The sequence below is a fragment of the Notothenia rossii genome (genome assembly GCF_949606895.1).
Source record: "Notothenia rossii genome assembly, chromosome: 9".
NCBI classification, from domain to species: Eukaryota; Metazoa; Chordata; class Actinopteri; order Perciformes; family Nototheniidae; genus Notothenia; species Notothenia rossii.
In genome coordinates, this window is record NC_136907.1 from 23,337,237 (window position 1) to 23,355,801 (window position 18,565).

Genomic DNA, 18,565 nt, shown 5'->3' on the forward strand with positions numbered 1-18,565 from the left:
GAAAATGTTGACATACAAACCTTTACATTTCATCCTCAAGTATTTACGTATAGTTGATGCTTGGTATTGTCTCATTGAAGGTTGCTTTCTTTAAAAGGTGACCTATCATGCAAAATGCACTTTTGTACGTCTTTTATACATGAATATGTGTCCCCGGTGTTCCAGGGAACTCACCAAGTGTCAGAAAACACAACCCTCTCTATTTTCCTCCATACCCAAATCTCTTAAAAAAGAGGCTGCAACGGATCTGATACAGACTGATCCAGATTTGAACACTTCTGTGACGTCACAGAAGTGGCGCTACAGCTATTGGGCCAACTCCACCAATCAGGAGGAGACAGCCACGAACATTGCCGTTCGAAAGCGCTGGAGACGCTGTAGTACATATTCTAGGCCTGTAGATGGTGCTGTTCTCACAGAATCAGCCCATGCAAAGACAGTATTAAATTGAGTGAAATGAGGAATGGCTAAAATGCATGATCTGTTTGGTATTTTGACAAATAAAAAGTATAAATATGCCTTATATAGGTATGGTCCTACACTATATTATTCAAATATAGCATGATAGGTCCACTTTAAGCAACACATTATCCAACCCTGTTTATGCCGCAGAAGCGTTTTATTAGTCCCCTCAGCAGGGAAAAGTACAGGCCCACTGCTAGTAGAATAAGATAATAAATAAAGAGGCAAGCACACGTTAATACAAGTAAATCAACAAGTATCTACACATTCATTGTAAAAAATAAGAAGCAGTGTTATAAAGAAAGTCAGTGAACATATAAAAGTCTTTAAGTAGGCGCTAATAATATCATAAATAAATTAAAGAAAGTGTTTAATGGAATGATCTCTTTTTACAATGGTGTGGCAGACTAAGATAGGAAAGCAAACATTAATACAAATAGTGTAAAATATACATGTTGAATCGAGCTCAAGAGCTCAAAAAGAGGGTTCTTACACCTTTTCCAAAGTCAAATTCAAGCACTTTTCAAGGTGCATTTTCAAGCATCTTACAGCTGTATATACTTATACTCAAATGATTATTTCCCTACCTCACATTAAATCAGATGTTGTTTTTGCTATAAACAACCAAGGACTTGGACAACCGATGACTGTTGACCTCTGGGTGAGTGCTGCTTCCTACCTTCACTGGACTAACAATGGCTAATCCCAAACTGTACTGCTTTTTCCTTGCGTTATTCGCCGCCTCCCTACCCCCTCCTGCGCATAACAAATGCGAACCGCCACTACTATCATGTGTGAATAGGAGGTCTCTACACAAGATGATTACGCTACATTCCACTGTCAATGTGCGCACAAAACAAACTAGGCATTGTGACTCACTGCTAGCTCTTGGCCGTGCTCTGATTGTATTACTACTGATGATATCGGGCAATGTGCATGTTCATCCTGGACTATTGTATGTAGCCCTAGTTCTGACCTGTGCCCTGATGTCAATCTTTGTCACAATGATCCGAGTTTCCCTGACTTCTGCTCTCGTAAAGCTTTAGGTTTTCTACATGTAACAACAGTCGGTGTTTCTTGTGATTGTTTCCCCGGTACACAAACACAATACACACAAACATACACACACTCGCGAGCGCGAGCTTCCCCCAGAGCAGTAATTCAAACGAAAATGTGTCTTCGAGTCAATATGACTCAAGGCCGTATTCATGGAGTCAAGTCATCTAGTTTAGCTTTTCTTGTTTCGTTGTTTGTAATGGCACAGATTAGGGATGAATATAGTACAACTATAACCATAATCATATTAAAGCATTTCAATCCATAGAAAGGTCTGTGCCACGCAATTTCAGTAGAAACAGGAACACTTTATTGCCCTTTTGTTTTACAGTAACGACTCGCACTAGCTGCTTGCCGCTCAATCAAAATCAAAAGACGCCCAACTTCCTGTTTTCTGAGGCTGCCCAAAAAACTGTCTAATGTCACTGCCACCCTTCCACTTGCTCAGCTTGACCTCGGCGATCTGCAGTTGCTGATGTGATGAATCCGGATCAGCAGCGCTAGATATAAGATAATTAACATGTTTATAAGCAATTCCGTTCTAAACCCAGCGCGAGCTATGGTGCACACAGCAACCTCCTGCGCGTGAGTATCTTTGAAATGCTTATGAAGATTATGAAATACTATTTCATAATAATTGTAGAGTATTTATTTAATTAATTCTGGCACCTTTGGTATTCCATAGATGTCACACATCACAGTTTTAAATCTTTCCACACTCTACAAATGACAAAATAAAATAGAAATAATCCTCATGAATAAATATGTATTGGATTACATCCAAAACTACACCGTCATTTTCCACATAGTTTACACTACGCCCGCCAAACCCTGGCTAGCAACTGAAACCAGCTAGCCCACAGCTAGTTAGCTACTATTCATGAAAAGTTCGGTTTTAACATCAGAACTACAAGTTACTTACACAAAGAAGCTAAACCGGAGGGTTCATTAACATTAACATAACGAAATAAAAGAATATAGATTACTTTAGGGCTAACTAGAAAAGATACCAGAACTGATGAAGGGCAAATTAAAACGTTACTGACCTGCTTGGAGGATTAAGCTAACTGAAGCTGGAGTCAGACGTGCGACGGTATAAATACACCCCCGGGTACAACATAAAGGTATGCATAAACAAACAAGGCGGAACCAATTTACATATGAAAAGAATATATCATTTTGGTGAAGTTTACAATAACAGAAAATAAAGGTTTCAAGTCTACAAATAGCCAAAATAAAAAAGTCATAGAATAGCAATTTTATTTTAATAAAAATAAATAAAAATGTTTTTGTTATGTTTACTATTTATTGGGGGGACATTTTGATCTGAATGTTGGGGGGGATTTGTGTCCCCAAATGTATATGGTGAATTCGGCCCTGATGTGACTGATTTCGATAGAGCAAGTCACATTTGGTTTAGGCACGAAACATACTACCAGTAGAAATACATTGATTTTCATATCGTTCTGTGTCGAATCAATAGATTATATTTTGTGACTATAACACGAAATGCCGTGAGACTGGGTTGAATTACAACAGTGAGTTCTTCATCCTCTGAACACCACAGGATGGCGAGTGTAACACACATATTAACATAGGTACGCGTACGCTCCTCTGAAATGATTGTCCCCTGCAATTATTATTATTATCCCTCATCGAGTTCGCTATTCAGCTTGCTAACTTTAGCTTAAACACTCTCCCATCGTGAAAAACTGACATTATTTTTTTGCAAACTTTGCAGGAGGCTACTCGTGGGCTTGACCCTCGTCTTAGCCATGGCTTGTATTTGTCTTCTGCTAGCCAACGCTCGTTGAAACTGCAACCTCCTGGCATACTACTGTCATCTATCACTCTCATCAGATTGCTCCCAGGTCACATGGAACAAGAACACTTGCAGGTCACGCGCAAAGCGCGGGAAGGCCGGAGCGGAGCTGTTTTATGTAAAAGCGAAGCAATTAAGTGTGCTCCGACTTCTTTATTTTCATTTAATCTAAAAAGCGAAGTAAAGCATTTACAATTTCAAGCATTTTATCCCAAATTCAAGCACCATTCCCAAAATTCAAGCATTTTTCAAACCTTGAAAACACCTCATAACATTTCAAGCATTTTCAAGGATTTATAGATCAGAATCAAAACTTGCTTCCTGAAGGTCTAAAACATAATATGTAAGATGGAGCCCAGAATAACAAGCAGTGCTTTATGTGAATAGGAAGCCATGTTAGCACTGCCTAGTGGTATATTGTGGCTATTCCAAAATAAACCAGCCAAGCGTTGCCTCTGAGGGAAGCTAAGGTCATTCCAGTGGCAACGGCATTAAACCACTTCCTGCTGGAGGGTGGAGGGAGAACAACATCTCTTATCTCCTGATTTTTTCAGCAGCACAGACCAACACTATCTCCACAGATCAAGTAGTACGTAACTACAACCATAACCACAGTCATTCTTCTGTAAGGAATATGGTTAAAAAGCAGAACAGTAATGGCTTAATTGTTCCAGCTTCAGCAGGATGTCGTCACAAAGGCTGTTAAAAGGTGTGCATTAGATGTGCAGAAAGGATACGGGCAAAGAGAAACTGTAGGAAATGGAAGGAAGTCGAAGGGCACTTAACCAAGGAGAGTGTACTGGTGAAGAGCTCTTTAGCTCCCAGATGACTTGCTGAGTCATTGATCAGGGAGGGGGTAACCTGATCGTCAGTCTCCCGGCACAGGGCTGCTAATGGGGATAGCCTCTCGTCTCTGCAAGCACCAAATTGAGTGAGCCCTGTGCTCCAAACTGTATTATTTTTGTATTTGCTGCAGTGACTGAAATGTTGAATGTGTAGCGGAACAACAGAGAGCAGGTCATTTGATGCTACAATACAAACCTGTGTGTGAACACCAATTGTTGGCGGTGCTACAAATAATGTTACAATTAATCAAAATGGTTTTAAAATGGCAATATGGGCTAGTCCAAAATCCAAATCACGGCAAGCAAAGTATAATATCTAAATGAAGTATTGTTCGTGCTCCAAACAGTATTCAACAGACATAATAGAAACTCTTCATTTGGTGCAGATCATGTTGTTCCAAACAGAGATCTTCTAATTTTGTACATTTTATGTATATATTTGATCAACGAATGTTTGTGGTTGCTTAGAGACGTGTCTGATAGAGAACACAGTGCATGCACTTTGTTTGTTGTCCACATGAGAACATGTTGTAACATCATATGACACTAACTAACTAACTACCTCTGCAGGCGAGATCCTGTGACTATCTCCTGCCTGCCTGCTGGGCTAGCACCTCATGAGATGTCCTACATCTCTAGATCAGTTTACAAAGCTGCAGCACCACGTACTGCTATGCTCTCAGCCTGCTCTAATCTCGGGAAAGGCCAAATGAGGAAGTTAGGCAAAATTGAGGATGTCTCAGTGGATGTTATATTGATTTCATTTTTGAAATGAAAGGGAACTGAGTAACAAACAAATATTAAATGTAAGCCCAGACCTTAAAAATCCAAACCTTCTACAAAGTAAAAGTATTTATATGTTTAGTCTGATCTACTTTGCTTTTCCGTTCTGTGGACCACTGCGAGACTCCACTCTGCAAATATGACCTCTATATATTCCTCTGCAGAGACATGATCCTCAGGAGCCAGAACTGTGTGCCACTTACTTTGCAATGTCCTAGTTAGAAACCAAAATGTCTTTGAGAGACAGACAGGGGGTTTTATTCTAAAATTAGGGAACATTGACAAAGCAACATCAATTATTCATCTCTTGTAACAGATATATGTCTCAAAGTCTGATGCACAGAAGATAATGCAAAACTGCATGCAATCACAACGCAAACTAGCCTATGTTTGTATTGATGCTAATTTGCATGGAAAAGGGCCCAAATAGTTTGCACATTACTAGGGCTGCACACTATATCATTGTTTTACATTGTCAGCACAATGTTAACTGCGACATAGCACTCAGATTTCATTAGTTAGATGAAACACAGTATCAGTAGTCAACTGCCCTTTACAAAATGTAATTATTTTGTAATGGTACCCTTTGTGTTCAAGTCAATGTTTTAATTCAGCAAGCCTTTTGATGTATTTAAGCAGTATTATGAAAGTCAAAGAAGAACTGAATACATGTTGTTTATCAGAACTTATATTTATTTTCTCATGCCACGCAGCCATACATATAACTGAATTGAAATGTGTTTGAATAGCTCAGTAGCACTGAGAAACTATTGGCAGAGCGTGGCATCTCACCCTTTGAGGTTGATTTGAGAATCACACAGGTTGAGTTCTGCAGGTTTAGCGGCCACACCATCCTTTTCTGAATTCAATTTAGATCCCATAAAGTGAAAAACATACCTACACATAGATACAAACAAAATATACACATAGCAACTAATAACACAACACATAGCAACTGAACACTGAGCCCAGAGTAGGAAAGGGGGCCGGCTAACGAATAGGACTAGCCTACAGCTTGCATGGTCTGACAAAACATACATGGATGTTGATGATATTGTGGTTTTGAACAAGGCTGGCAAGAAGATAAATGTGGATTTTGCTTTAAATTAGAAAACCAAATATAACTTGTGGTCACCACAGTCATAAGTAATGGGTTGTCATGTGCCCTAATTATATTGCTTCCAAAACCAGGAAGATGAATGTAAAGGCTGAACAAGGAACAGAGTGGTGGAGGACATTCTCCACTTATTTCTGACAGTTGATGTTTGACTGGACTGCTGAAAGGCGATAAGGAGAGAACACTGAGGTCAAGACCAACTGTTAACATTTCGGGCCTGGCTGGGTGAAACAATCTCTCTCTCTTGTGATCAAATGCAAACCTGATTAAGTAAATAAATGTATGCTTTTATCACACAAAGAAGATCAATAATCATTTTACTTGCTACAAAGTTTTCCTACACTGTGGTATTAGTATTTCACTAATATTACTAGTATTTAACACAAGAAAGAAATCCAAAGTACTGACTGTCACTGTGTTACAGTATCAGAAGAAATACCCTCTTGTATGTATACATGACTTAGCTTCTTCACAGTTGCCACAACCACAATTGGTTTAGAAAACTCAGGGAAATCTAAGCAGTCCGGTTCTGAGCGTTCTCTGACATTACATGCTGGTATGCCTGCCACAGTGCAGGACAGGCCATGCAAACTACTCTTCAATAATTCATGCAGTGTGTATTCAGGAGGAATGCTACCTCCCATCACTCTATAATGTGTGTGAAAAGGAACATCCTCTGAGTGCCGTTTAGCGAGGTATCTTTAAAATAGAATCAATGATCAGAGGGGAAACTGCAGACATGCAAAGAAGTGTCTGTGGTGGTACTTAATAAGGCCTAAGTGAATTCAGGTGTGACTGTGAACGCTTAACTGCAATCAATAAACTTTAGTATGTCCACCCAGAATAACATTAGAAAGATGCAAGCAATGCAACACACAATAAAGCACAACAAAACAAAGTTTGAAGCTATTTCTTTCTTTATACCATGGGCGGTAAAATGTGTGAAAAATGATATTCCAACTTCCTGACCACCATAAGCAACGCTGAGTGATTCAACTATTAAGCATCTATCTGACTGTACTTTAAAATCATAATAACGAAACAAGGATATAAGAGGGTTGAATGTCACTGTGCATCATCACATCCTCTCATGTGTTCTTTCCCGCATGGCTCATTGGGCAGCTTTAAAGAGGTCAACCTTAGCCTTGTTATAATGTACAGTCATATAACATCATGCTAAAAACAGCTACCTCTGGTTAGCCATGGTTGTAAAACCTTGGAGGAATAGTTCTCCTGCCTAAAATACTTCACAGGTGCAAGGTTTAGCCCTAGCCACATTTCCTATTCTTTTTATTGTTAGTGGTTGACAGAAATGTGAGAAACCTGGCAAAAATACAGCACCAGTAGATGTTCTGAATCACATACTTCATACTTAGGTCATAACAAATTACTTCAGCTTTACCTATTTCAAACTTTTCCATTCATTAAATTCATTTTCTATCCAAAACAAACTCCCTTCAACGCAGTAAAACAATGTCTGAAGATAAACATACATCAATATCTTCAAAGAGCTTAGTTAAGCTCCTAGCATAGCATTGAGAAGGAGTGTGATGACAGATTGGTGTCAGAGAAAAGGCTATTGTAATAGTGGTGCAGTTCACTCACGTGTTCTGTACTAGACTCTGTCCTAGAGCCGGCCCTCTGCGTGCATGCCCCGAAGCACAACAACACACCACAATATTCGTCCTCTGCTGAGCTCTATGCAGAGATTCTGAAGGAGAAAACTAAGGTTCAGAACAACGACTCAGGATGAGGAAGTACTACAGGCTGCCAACCGCTGTGCTGTATGCGCCGTCAACTCACTCTTTCTCATGCAAAGAGGAAGAGAGGGACAGAGTCTCAGCCATGGCATGTTATTCTCCTCTCACACTTTTTCCAGACTCTTTTCTTACTCCTGAACGAAAGGGAGAATGGACCATGAGGAGGAGGAGGAAGAGTTATCCAACATATGGCTTTGAGAACACTGAGCCTTGAATAAGGGTAAACCCTGAAGCGTTTTTGTTCGAAAAGCAGGTGTCTGCACTTTGTTCTCCAAACAGTGGATTGAAATGTGATTTAACCTGGGACCATGTGTGTTTGCGGTTGGGATGAACTGTGTTCTTAGATTGAAAAAATACAGCCGTGTAAAGCAAGTACATGTGCTGCTTCAGTAAAAAAACATGTCTGACTTTCTAGAGTTTGAAAAATAAAGATTGATTTATCACATTGTTATGAGCACTTCAATTCCAAAGTGGTCTGTAGGCCGGGCATAAACACCAGCTATCAACTCTGACAAAGATACTCTTTGTCTGGAAAACACTTCTAAATTTGAGGGTGGATCATTTGTGGAGGGGTCGGCATTTCTTGCTCTACCATACTGGTCTAATTTGGATCCCACACAACGTACGGCATGCCAAGGCTGCAGAGCATGTGGGTTAGAAAGCTGATCTCTGGTACGCGATGAAACAGGCTGCAGATTGTGGCAAGTGGTAAACTGAGGAACTTGGACTGACCACACCCCTACACCACCGCAAAAACAGCTCTTTCTAAAAGGACGCTGCAAAAGGGTTGAGAAACAGTTCACATCCTGTTGCTGATACAGATTTTTATAATATATATGCTTTTAACAATGCCGATTCTGTAATCTTAGCAATACTTGAATGCTGTCAAAACATTGTTCTGTTCCTGTCATTGTTCAATGTGGCTACATTTTCCTGTGTGGCACTATGGATCGCAAGATGAAGACAGAAACATACTTGTTGCTCTATTGAAATAACGTTTAATTCAACCTCAAACATAGTTCTATCAAACCTTTCAACTACTGTTTTGATTCGGGGGTTTTTTCTAATATGGGAAATGAAAGCCATCTGTATAGGTATAGTAGTGAAACATGATTTTGTTAACTATTCTAGTCTACCCTGTATGGATGGGTGCAGTACTGAACAACATCTTTTTGGTAAAAATGCCAAAATGGCAGCAGGCCATGTAATATCTGTTGAGACATTTCAATAGAAAGCATACAAGATTACTTTGTTCCCCACCCTGTCTTTGATGCTAGAGGAAAAGTAAAGAATAGGGTGACCCAAACTACTTTTATCCGTCACGGCGTCACCAGTGCAGCAAAAAGTATGTGACTTTGAAATGGGTGTTCTCGGTATGAGAACACAGTCCAAGTTTCCTAATATAGAACATAAACTAGGAGGAAAAGCCACTAGAGACCAGAAATGTACAGTCCACTCATCTCCACCATTTATCATCTCAGCCATTAAATCAACGTACATTTGAGGACATTTCTAGAAATTTACAACTGGAATAAGCTTCAATACTGCCAAGACCCTTTGCATATATAATAAGTGAACGCTTCCACACAGTGTGAATAGGGAAACCGGATACAGCTTTCCCTGGAGTAGTTAGGTAGCAGGCCAAACATTCATAAATAATGATGGAACATAGATCAATGTGGCTGGATGCTCACTAGAGGAGGTGGCAGCAGACACACTGAAGCTCCTACGCACTACTTGCTCATTTGATTCTTTCGTCCTCCCTCCGTACACAGGAAAAGCACTGAGTCAGACTCTCCGCGCAGACACAACACTGTCGCAAAGGAGGTCAATATAAATGTTGAATGTTCAATGATGTTGAGTGTGTTGCTTGAAATATTACTTTGTCCACGATCAATGAAAGTACAGACTACTCTCATTGCAGCGTCCAAAACGCCACAGAATTCGCATTCATTTTAACTAGAGACAATTCTGCAACCAGCCGGGAATCAAATCAGGCCAGGGGTGTAAAGCTGGGGGGGCAAGTGCTCCCTTTCCCCCCTGTTTCCATCACCATTGCTTGAACCCCAGCCATCTTTTGAATTATATCAACTACACACCTGTAGAGTTTCATGTCTGTATAAATACAGTAGTTGCAATGTTATCGCTGTGACTATGTCCTGGCAAATTTCTCAAAATAGATGTTGTGTACTTCCTGCTTGCGTCTCCAGTAGCACCTTTTGACACACACACACACACACACACACACACACACACACACACACACACACACACACACACACACACACACACACACACACACACACACACACACACACACACACACACACACACACACACACACACACACACACACACACACACACACACACACACACACACACACACACACACACACACACACACACACACACACACACACACACACACACACACACACACACACACACACACACACACACACACACACACACACACACACACACACACAAAACTTAAATTCAAACTATTTCTTTCAGGATTCAGCAGCGTTTGGACACTAATGTTTTGGATCCAGTCTATACTATTTGCTCTTGATGTGGTATGTGGCACTATGCCATGTGCTTCCCATTAAATTCACAAACAATGAAACAACTCTTCCTGTTATGTATGGCTTTGTGGATTACATATTCATTGAACTCAAGTGTTTTGGCTGTGAATGGTTTCCCATTTTGAAGATGTTAAAACCACGCTTCAAAAAATTGGAAAGATTCAATAGAGTGGTTTTCCCTTACAGTGGTCACTTTTTATATTGTAAAACTTCACTGAACTACATAAAATAAAGTTCTCACTGTCAGTGCTTTCATTTAATCTGTAAAGGATATCACTAAGAGGATTAACTTTTGAACTATACATGGTAGCGTAGCCTGTTATTTCCCATTTTTAAATATACAAGATTAAACAGTAGATTAACTGGCTATGAGACAAGCCAATCTATTTGATTGTATTTGTCATGGTATTACTGTGGGGGGGAAGGTTGAACCTGTTGTTATTTGTGCCTTCAGTAATATTCTGGGATGAACTATAACCCAACTGGATACCAACCATAATGTCTGAAAATATTGCCTATCAACGTATAACAACTAGGAGCAGGACAGCTATTATCTTTCTGTTGCTTCTGTTGGTGTCATGTAGATATGTTGCTACTGCTGCTATTGATATTACACAGCAGTTGCACATCTGACCAACATCTGCATTAGATCTAGCAAGAACAGATTACTGTTGCAATTAATGTGTTAACTGTGCCTGAATACGTAGGCAACTTTGAGGCATCTGTAAAGCACCTGGGTCCAGACGAGACGTGTGTGCAAATTCATTATCTGAGCCAAAGTGAAACAGGAAGATTGTGGGATTAGTCTGTGTGCCATGCTGTGCGCTGGTCTCTGCTCTCCCTCTGGGTTTCCCCTTTAGTCTGCAGGGATCTGAAACTAGTACGCAACAGGAGAAAAACCTCATTCCCAAAAGCAATATTGGGGAAGTTACAGTTTAGTTTAGCACCATACTGTAGCAATGCAGCAAATGTGTGACTTCTTCTGCTGTCAGTAGCTATTTGTGCAAGAGCAAAGCGTAAATGCCTACAGCTGTATAAATATTATAAAACGGTTGAAATGGCACTCCAGGGAATAGAGAACATAAAGCAAGGAAGCAATAGTTCACAAGTGGTATGTAAGCTTAAGGAGCTTAAGGCTAATGGTTATTGTACAAGCTGCCTTTGTCTGGAGACTTTGATTAAATGTGCCCTATTGCTAGACAGATGAAAGCCCCTTAAGCCCTTACTAAGATACAGAACTAACCAAAACACAGAAAAAACACTTCTCAGCATTTTAATATGAAATAGCCTGAAGAGGAAAGCTGCTGTGTGAATCAGCATCGTTAAGTTCAGAAAGAGATGAGAAGGAAGCAGAGCAAGTGAGGAAAGTGCTGACACAGGATTTCCTTTGATCTCGACATACATCTTCTTTCTCAAAACTTTCAAAAAACAGGAAGAATTGGGAGATGCTGGCTCAATATTTTTGACAGTTGTCATCCAAGAGAAAGGGTTGGAAGTTATATTCCGCGTTTAGGACTTCTGAGATATTATTTCACTTTTTGATTATGTTCTGAAATCATGAATTAAGCAATTTCCTCATATCATTATAATTTGTCCCAGAAAACCTTCTATCCTGTGTTCACCAGGCTTACAGTAATGGGAGCTGATTATAGATATTCTTCTTGAATATTTCCTCTGCTTCATCTTTCTCAGAGCCTGGCTCCCTCGAGGGCCACACTTCCTGCTCTGGTAGTGTCACAGTTCTTGTCTGATAAACAGTCAAAGCCACATTGCAGAAACTTCATCTGCTTTCCTGTCTGCCTTGCTGGCTATATATACAGCGAGTGGGCGTATTTCCATAGAAACATTAGCATAGCGTCCATGAGAACTGCAGGGCAATAAAAATAAAAGTACCTTGTCAGAGAGAGCTCAGTGATTTTCCACAATGGGACGTCATAGTAGTGGTGCAAATGAATAGTTTTGCGGTCCAACCTAAAAGGAGCATTCCCTGCTCTCTGCTTTGAGTGTAGCAACAATAGACTCAATGGACTTGTGGCATGAGAGCTATTTGATGTGAACCGTGGGTGTGTTCAATGTAACCTGTATGACACAACAAAGAGATAACAATAGGTCGGACCTCTTTCAGGCCAACATTTTAGACACTCCCCACGCATGTGTAAACGTCACAACTGTAAACTTGCTCTTCTTGTTTAGCTGAATGGTATATTTACAAATGATCTATCTCTCTTTTAGTTGCTCATCAATGCTCTGAAGGACACTGTCTTGCCCTTTGGACAGAGGGGAAGCATCCACATCAAAAGGCCATATCTATTCTCTGCTTTACCTCCAACCTGCTCCAGATGACCCATTTACAAAAGGCATTCCTTGGAGCCAGTGAGTTAGACTGTGATGCTTGTCAAGTATGCAGCCTGTTTCCTGGACGTTATTGAACTAAACAAATGTAGCCAGAGGAAAAAGATGATTGGCCGTTACCTTACTTCAACATATACAGTTTTCTTTCTCCACTGGCCTTTTGGTAGATGGCATTTAGAAGAAAGCTGAGGGAAGGAATCCTGGCAAAGCTAAAGAGGCTGGGAGCCATCTGTGCCTTTGCGGTGCAAAAGTATTGAGTTTAAATAATACACACAATAGCTGCATGAACAGAATACTGAGCAGCCTCACTTTCTGTCACATAGAGCTGCTTTTATTTATTCAACTGACTGAATGCAGTGCTCATCCCTGCTCCCATCAGTCCATCTCCTCTTATCTCCACAATGAAAGCCTCCTGCAGTAAAGGATGTGCCACTCCAGCTGCGGACTACACCTCGCCTCTCGAGGACAGATAACAGCTCTCTTCTAGGACCATACACTGTACTTTATTCATTACATGTCCCTGAATGATTAAGAGTGCAAAAGAGAAATGTGTTTTTGACCATATTAGTATTTTCCTAAGATCCTCATAATGAAGAGGATGAGAGCTAATTCTGTTACAAACAAGAGGGTCAACATTGGGAGGTATAACTTATCAATGAAAGGGTAACATGGAGACAAAAAGAGAGTGCTAACCTCAGAGCACACAACTAACATTTAAGCTACTGTTTATTCATCCATTGCCTTAGCTGTTGCGATGTCACTCCGTAATTCGAGCTCGTTTAAAAAAATAAAAAGTTCATTTTCGAGAAGACAACTTGCAAAATGGTCACATAGTGGATCCCTTTATGAACCAGGACACTGCACTCGATGACCTGCACAGGCTCCACAAACTGCTCTGCTCTGCTCTGACAGCAGCAGCATGAAAGTTCACCATCTAGTCATGAGCTTGTTTAGAGATAAAGATATCTCTAACTCAAACCACATTTGTGCAAAAAGAAAGCTGCCGCTAGTCAATACTAAAGATGAGATATCACAGTAAGTACAAATGATGCTATTTGCAGAATATTTGGGACGTGTATATGACCTTCTCACTCACAACATTTAAAAAAAAAAAGAACTGGACACACTTTATATTCGTTCAACCCCACGATGCATCGAGTAATAATCTGGTATTGCTGAGCAGAAATCAAGGGGGTCATGCTCTTTAAAAGTAAGGACTTATATAAATGTGTTGATGTCATCTTAGTGCCTGATCAGTACTTTTTGGATTAAATAAATTCAAGGGTAGTTTGTCCACATAAACTCACAAGTCGTAAGCACTGTTATTTTTAGGGATTTGTAACAATGTGTGTACTCCATGCTGTGAGCGTGAGAACCAGATCATTGAGTTTACATCCAGCAGGCTTTTGATACATTTAGATTGTCATAGTAGAGAAGGAACATGTATTTTCTACAGTAACCATGGCTCTATTCCATTCATGGGTTCATTGAAGGTTACAGTGAGCAAGCATGCACAATACCAGGAACCTGAAATTAAAGATTGAATTCAGCTATCATTTATTTCATTATTTCTGCCTGTGATTTTCCAACTGTGTCAAGTTCAAATGTCTTGTATTAAAAGGGTATTTTGATCATACTTGATGTCATCATTATGGTGTATCTTTCAGTACAGAGTAATCATGCTGTGACTTAAGCATTTGAGCATCTGAATGACCAGGGTCGGCCCTAGACTTTTGGGGGCCCTAAGCGAGCTTTGGCTTGGGGGCTCCCCTCACTCTAGCGCGTTCTCACTACACACAAGACGGAACCAACTTTTGTCTTATGATGTTAGCATGAGCACACATATTGTGTAAATAAGCATGTAAACACCGTGGACCTAACATCCTCTAGGGGGGGTCCTCATCGAAGATTTTTTTTTAAATAATGAAGTTAAAAGCATCAATCTGGTGCACTTTGAGAGCAAAATTAAGAGATCTATGGATACATCTCTCAACATCTGAAACAGAACTGTAAACAGATTTTATTTCTTATATTTTACAAATCACTCCCCTTTTAAACTGTATTCTTGTTTTGTCATATAGTATTTCACAACTGTTTTTCATTTATTCTCTCTGGCTGTCCATCTCATAATGTTCACATAGAAACTAGCTGTCAATAGGAATATCATTCAGAAGAATTATAATTTCATGTTAAATCTGTCACAAAAAGAGGTCGCACATTTAAATTCAGGTGTCGTTATGGCAACGTCAGTGGCCAAACAGCCACATTTACTACTGCAAATACGTTCAAACATGCTGTCGACACGTAAAGCAGTGGCATGCCACCATTTCAGCTGACCTTTTCTCAGAAATACTGTCACATGACATCATTTCATTGCTAGGTTGATGCTTAGCTAAGCTAACTATGAAACGCTTTAACCAACAGAACTCAGTATCAACTGTGTACTGTAAGGTAGCTTCTAGCTTCATCGAACAGTAAGTCAACATTTTCCAGAGTGCTTTCTTTGAAATCACCAGGTAACGCTAAAAAACATTACATTTAGATTGTATGACTAAGTGTTTATTTAATATATCTGGCTAGCTATAGCTACTTGCTAACGGTTTAGCTTACCCCCGCGATTCAAAGTAACGTCAACGTAGCTGTAATTTATGCTTTGCTTACATGTTCGCATATCTTGAAAGTTTACTGACATGTACATACCATTTACCTGGCTCAAGTGGTGGCTCTGGGGTTGTTGTGTGAGCCACCACTTGAGAATTGTCATCTTTTTTAAGAAAATATGTTCTTATGTCCATCTTTGAGTCCGACTGACAGTTTAAACATTGTCACAGCTCACAGGATAGGTACCTGTCAGCCAATAAGACAGATGTTTATTTCCATTCAAATCTCTAGTTGGTCTAGTGTCTTGCCTCTGTTGCATTCACTGAACACGGGAAATTACAATTCTGCCGTCCTCTCTAGTGTCATGATGAGGTTCAGGTAAAGCATGGTGGATGTATTATATGATTGACTCAATCATATAATACATGACTTTGAGAGTAGGCAATCTAGGCATATTAACACAATTAATTAAACATACTTATGACGGCGACGGTGTACTGAGATTATTATTATTTTTTTTTTCTTTTTTTTTTTTTTTGATAGGGGGCCCCTAGTGGCTGCGGGGCCCTAAGCGGCCGCTTATGTCGCTTAATGGGTCGGGCCGGTTCTGTGAATGACAGTGTAGAGGACTCCATCCCTGCAATCTGCCTTTCACACATCTTACCACAGCTGGACAAGGTCACTCTAAACGTTGTTACCCCACCCCCACCCTGACTCATTTCATATTACAGTTAGAGCAAGTGGATGAAAGACTCCAGTAAATGCAAATGTTCAACTCACAGTCTCAAGGCATCATAAGTGAATCCAGGACAGCAGCACGGGTAGAAGATAATCCCGAGTGTGTGGGAGAGCAATGAGAAGTGATCTTGCATTTCCTTTAGAGAGTCACACATTTCTATATTTCATTCTTCCCATTGAGCAGAGTTATCAGATCACCAGGTTGTTTTCCCCCCAACAAAACAAGCAATACCTCCGCTGTACAACTGGACATGGATGCTCCCCACATAACACATGCAAGCCAATGACAGAAACCTGAACTGGGAATGAGAACAGCTATAGATAAATAACAAGGAGATCCACTGCTTCAGCTACAAGGACATAGCAAGTATGATTACAAAAGAGAGGGTTCTGCCGATGACAAACATCAAGTCATGAAATCAACAAATTCAAACTGACGGATAGCAAATGTGAAGCTTTTATTCACTTTCCTCAGTGTCTGGCCTAATTACAAGACCAGTCATCCCTGGTCTGTTTTGGATCTGGCAGATTTCAAACCTTTCCCTTTCTTGGATGGTTAACCGTGAGAAAAACAAAGAGTATAATTTTCTACAAACAACATTCACATTCACTGCCCCATAAATGACTGTTGCACTGCTCATTTTTAACTCTCCATTCGAATGGCGTAATCAAAGGGAACAGAAGAAAGTGAAATCTGTCATTTGTTGCCCATTTGGTTTGTCCCTAGGGACACATGCCAATTCCACTGCAAGGCTGCTCTCTTCTATAAACACAAGACTAAAACGTAAGCCCTGCAATTAGGACGTTTTACTTTCCCTTAGGTCATTGTAGAAATGTCCTATTAGCTGCACACAATAAATAAAAGTCCATGGCCTAAACACATCATTATATGTTCATTTGTTCATTTATTCAGATGTGTCTGAAACACCTTAGTAATGTGGGTTTCAACAATAAGTGTTAGGTGAGAATTTAACACAGGAGCTTAGTCAGGAAAGTTTGCTTTAATTAAGCATTTAAGGACCTATTAAACACAAAACAACCACCTTTCAAAAATAACTACATTAAAGAAAAGAAGGCCTTGTTTGACTCCTTCACATGGTCCTGGTGTGATGAGGAACAAATGGCTGATCATGTGAAGAAAAACAGCTTGCAGCGCACTGAAGTGCTTCCAAATGCAACTTTCCATTGGCAGCACATGTGAACTGTACATAAAATGACAGGAAAACCTTAGCAGTACAGCTAAATTGGGAAATGAATTTGCGTGTTTATTTGGGGAATTTAAGTATACTAAATAACCTCTATGAGAAGCTGGTGAAGCACAGTGTATAGCTACCACATAAAGTTCTAAGAAGAGCATCTTCATTGATTACAAATGTTTGTAATTTAATTAAAAAATATTATATAAAATATATTAATTGTTAACATTTTATTAGTTCAGGTCCACATCTTAGGCACTCGAATCTGAGTGTACTTTTTACTATTAAAAACTCACACATGGTGGATATATGCCATAACTTTGTTCATATATTGTTGGACCTAATATATACAATTAATAATTTGTTGGCTTACAAAATAATAAATAAATAAAAGACGACCCTTTAAATTGCACTAATCCTGGCTGTGTGGACAAGGCTTTGACGCAGCATTTATACTTTAATGATGGGAATTAAGATTAGAAGATGTTTCTGGATGTTCTGGTGACAGGTTCACAACATTACACTACCAGACATCCCTTAGCAACGAAAATATTAAAACTGTTGAATGTTATAACAAAGGTAGAAACAGAATTGAGCTTATGAAAAGGGATATTTTGATTCAAGCAGATGGGTTGTATTGATCGAGCGAGAATCCTGTTGAACTCAGGACTTGGCATGGAGCAAACTGAACAAAAGGTAAAACGACGTCTTGTAGGCGCCTGCGTAATTCTAAATATTTGCCTAACATGTCAAACAGTGAGACGTTTAATTAGCATGCAAACAACCTGTCCTTTGGCTAATTTTATGGCAGACGTTGTCATAGATAGACACGTCCGCTTCAGAAAGACTGAGTCATTAAATTAAAGGAACATAGCCGTCCTGTGACAGTAAGTGCTGCTAACAGTCAAGCTGTTATCAAAGTCATTTTGTTTTTTATCTCAACTGACCAAAGACACCGAGCGACTCTGTGACAGCTTCGGTAATGTCGCACGTCAGCAGCGTTAACGGTAAAGTTTACACATGTTCCCTCAGCAAAATGGTAAAAACAGGAATAAATGCAGTAGACTGTCATAAATGAAAGAGCATTAGCAACTAGCTCTCACCTGGGTTGTGTTGCGGCGGAGCTGCTGCTGTTGTCTGATCAGGATGCTGCTGCCGCCGCCGCGTCGCACACGGGATTCATTATAGTGTCACCACCGGCCAGCGCTCGAGGAGCCGGTAGGTGGAGCGCGTGAAGCGAGTT

At 40.0% G+C, this 18,565-nt stretch overlaps 1 protein-coding gene across 4 annotated transcripts in view; it reads right to left on the reverse strand.

Moving 5' to 3' along the window:
* specc1 (sperm antigen with calponin homology and coiled-coil domains 1) overlaps window positions 1-18,554 on the reverse strand; it is a 93,318-nt gene extending 74,764 nt beyond the window's left edge. For 2 of the 4 annotated variants that reach the window (XM_079651580.1, XM_079651583.1), the window contains exon 1: window positions 18,426-18,554. The gene's annotated coding sequence lies outside the window, so the exon portion shown is untranslated. Of the gene's footprint in view, window positions 1-2,440; window positions 2,465-7,690; window positions 7,797-18,425 lie in introns of those variants that run through there. The other 2 variants (XM_079651581.1, XM_079651582.1) reach the window with 2 other exon arrangements.
* Between the last annotated feature and the right edge of the window lie 11 nt (window positions 18,555-18,565).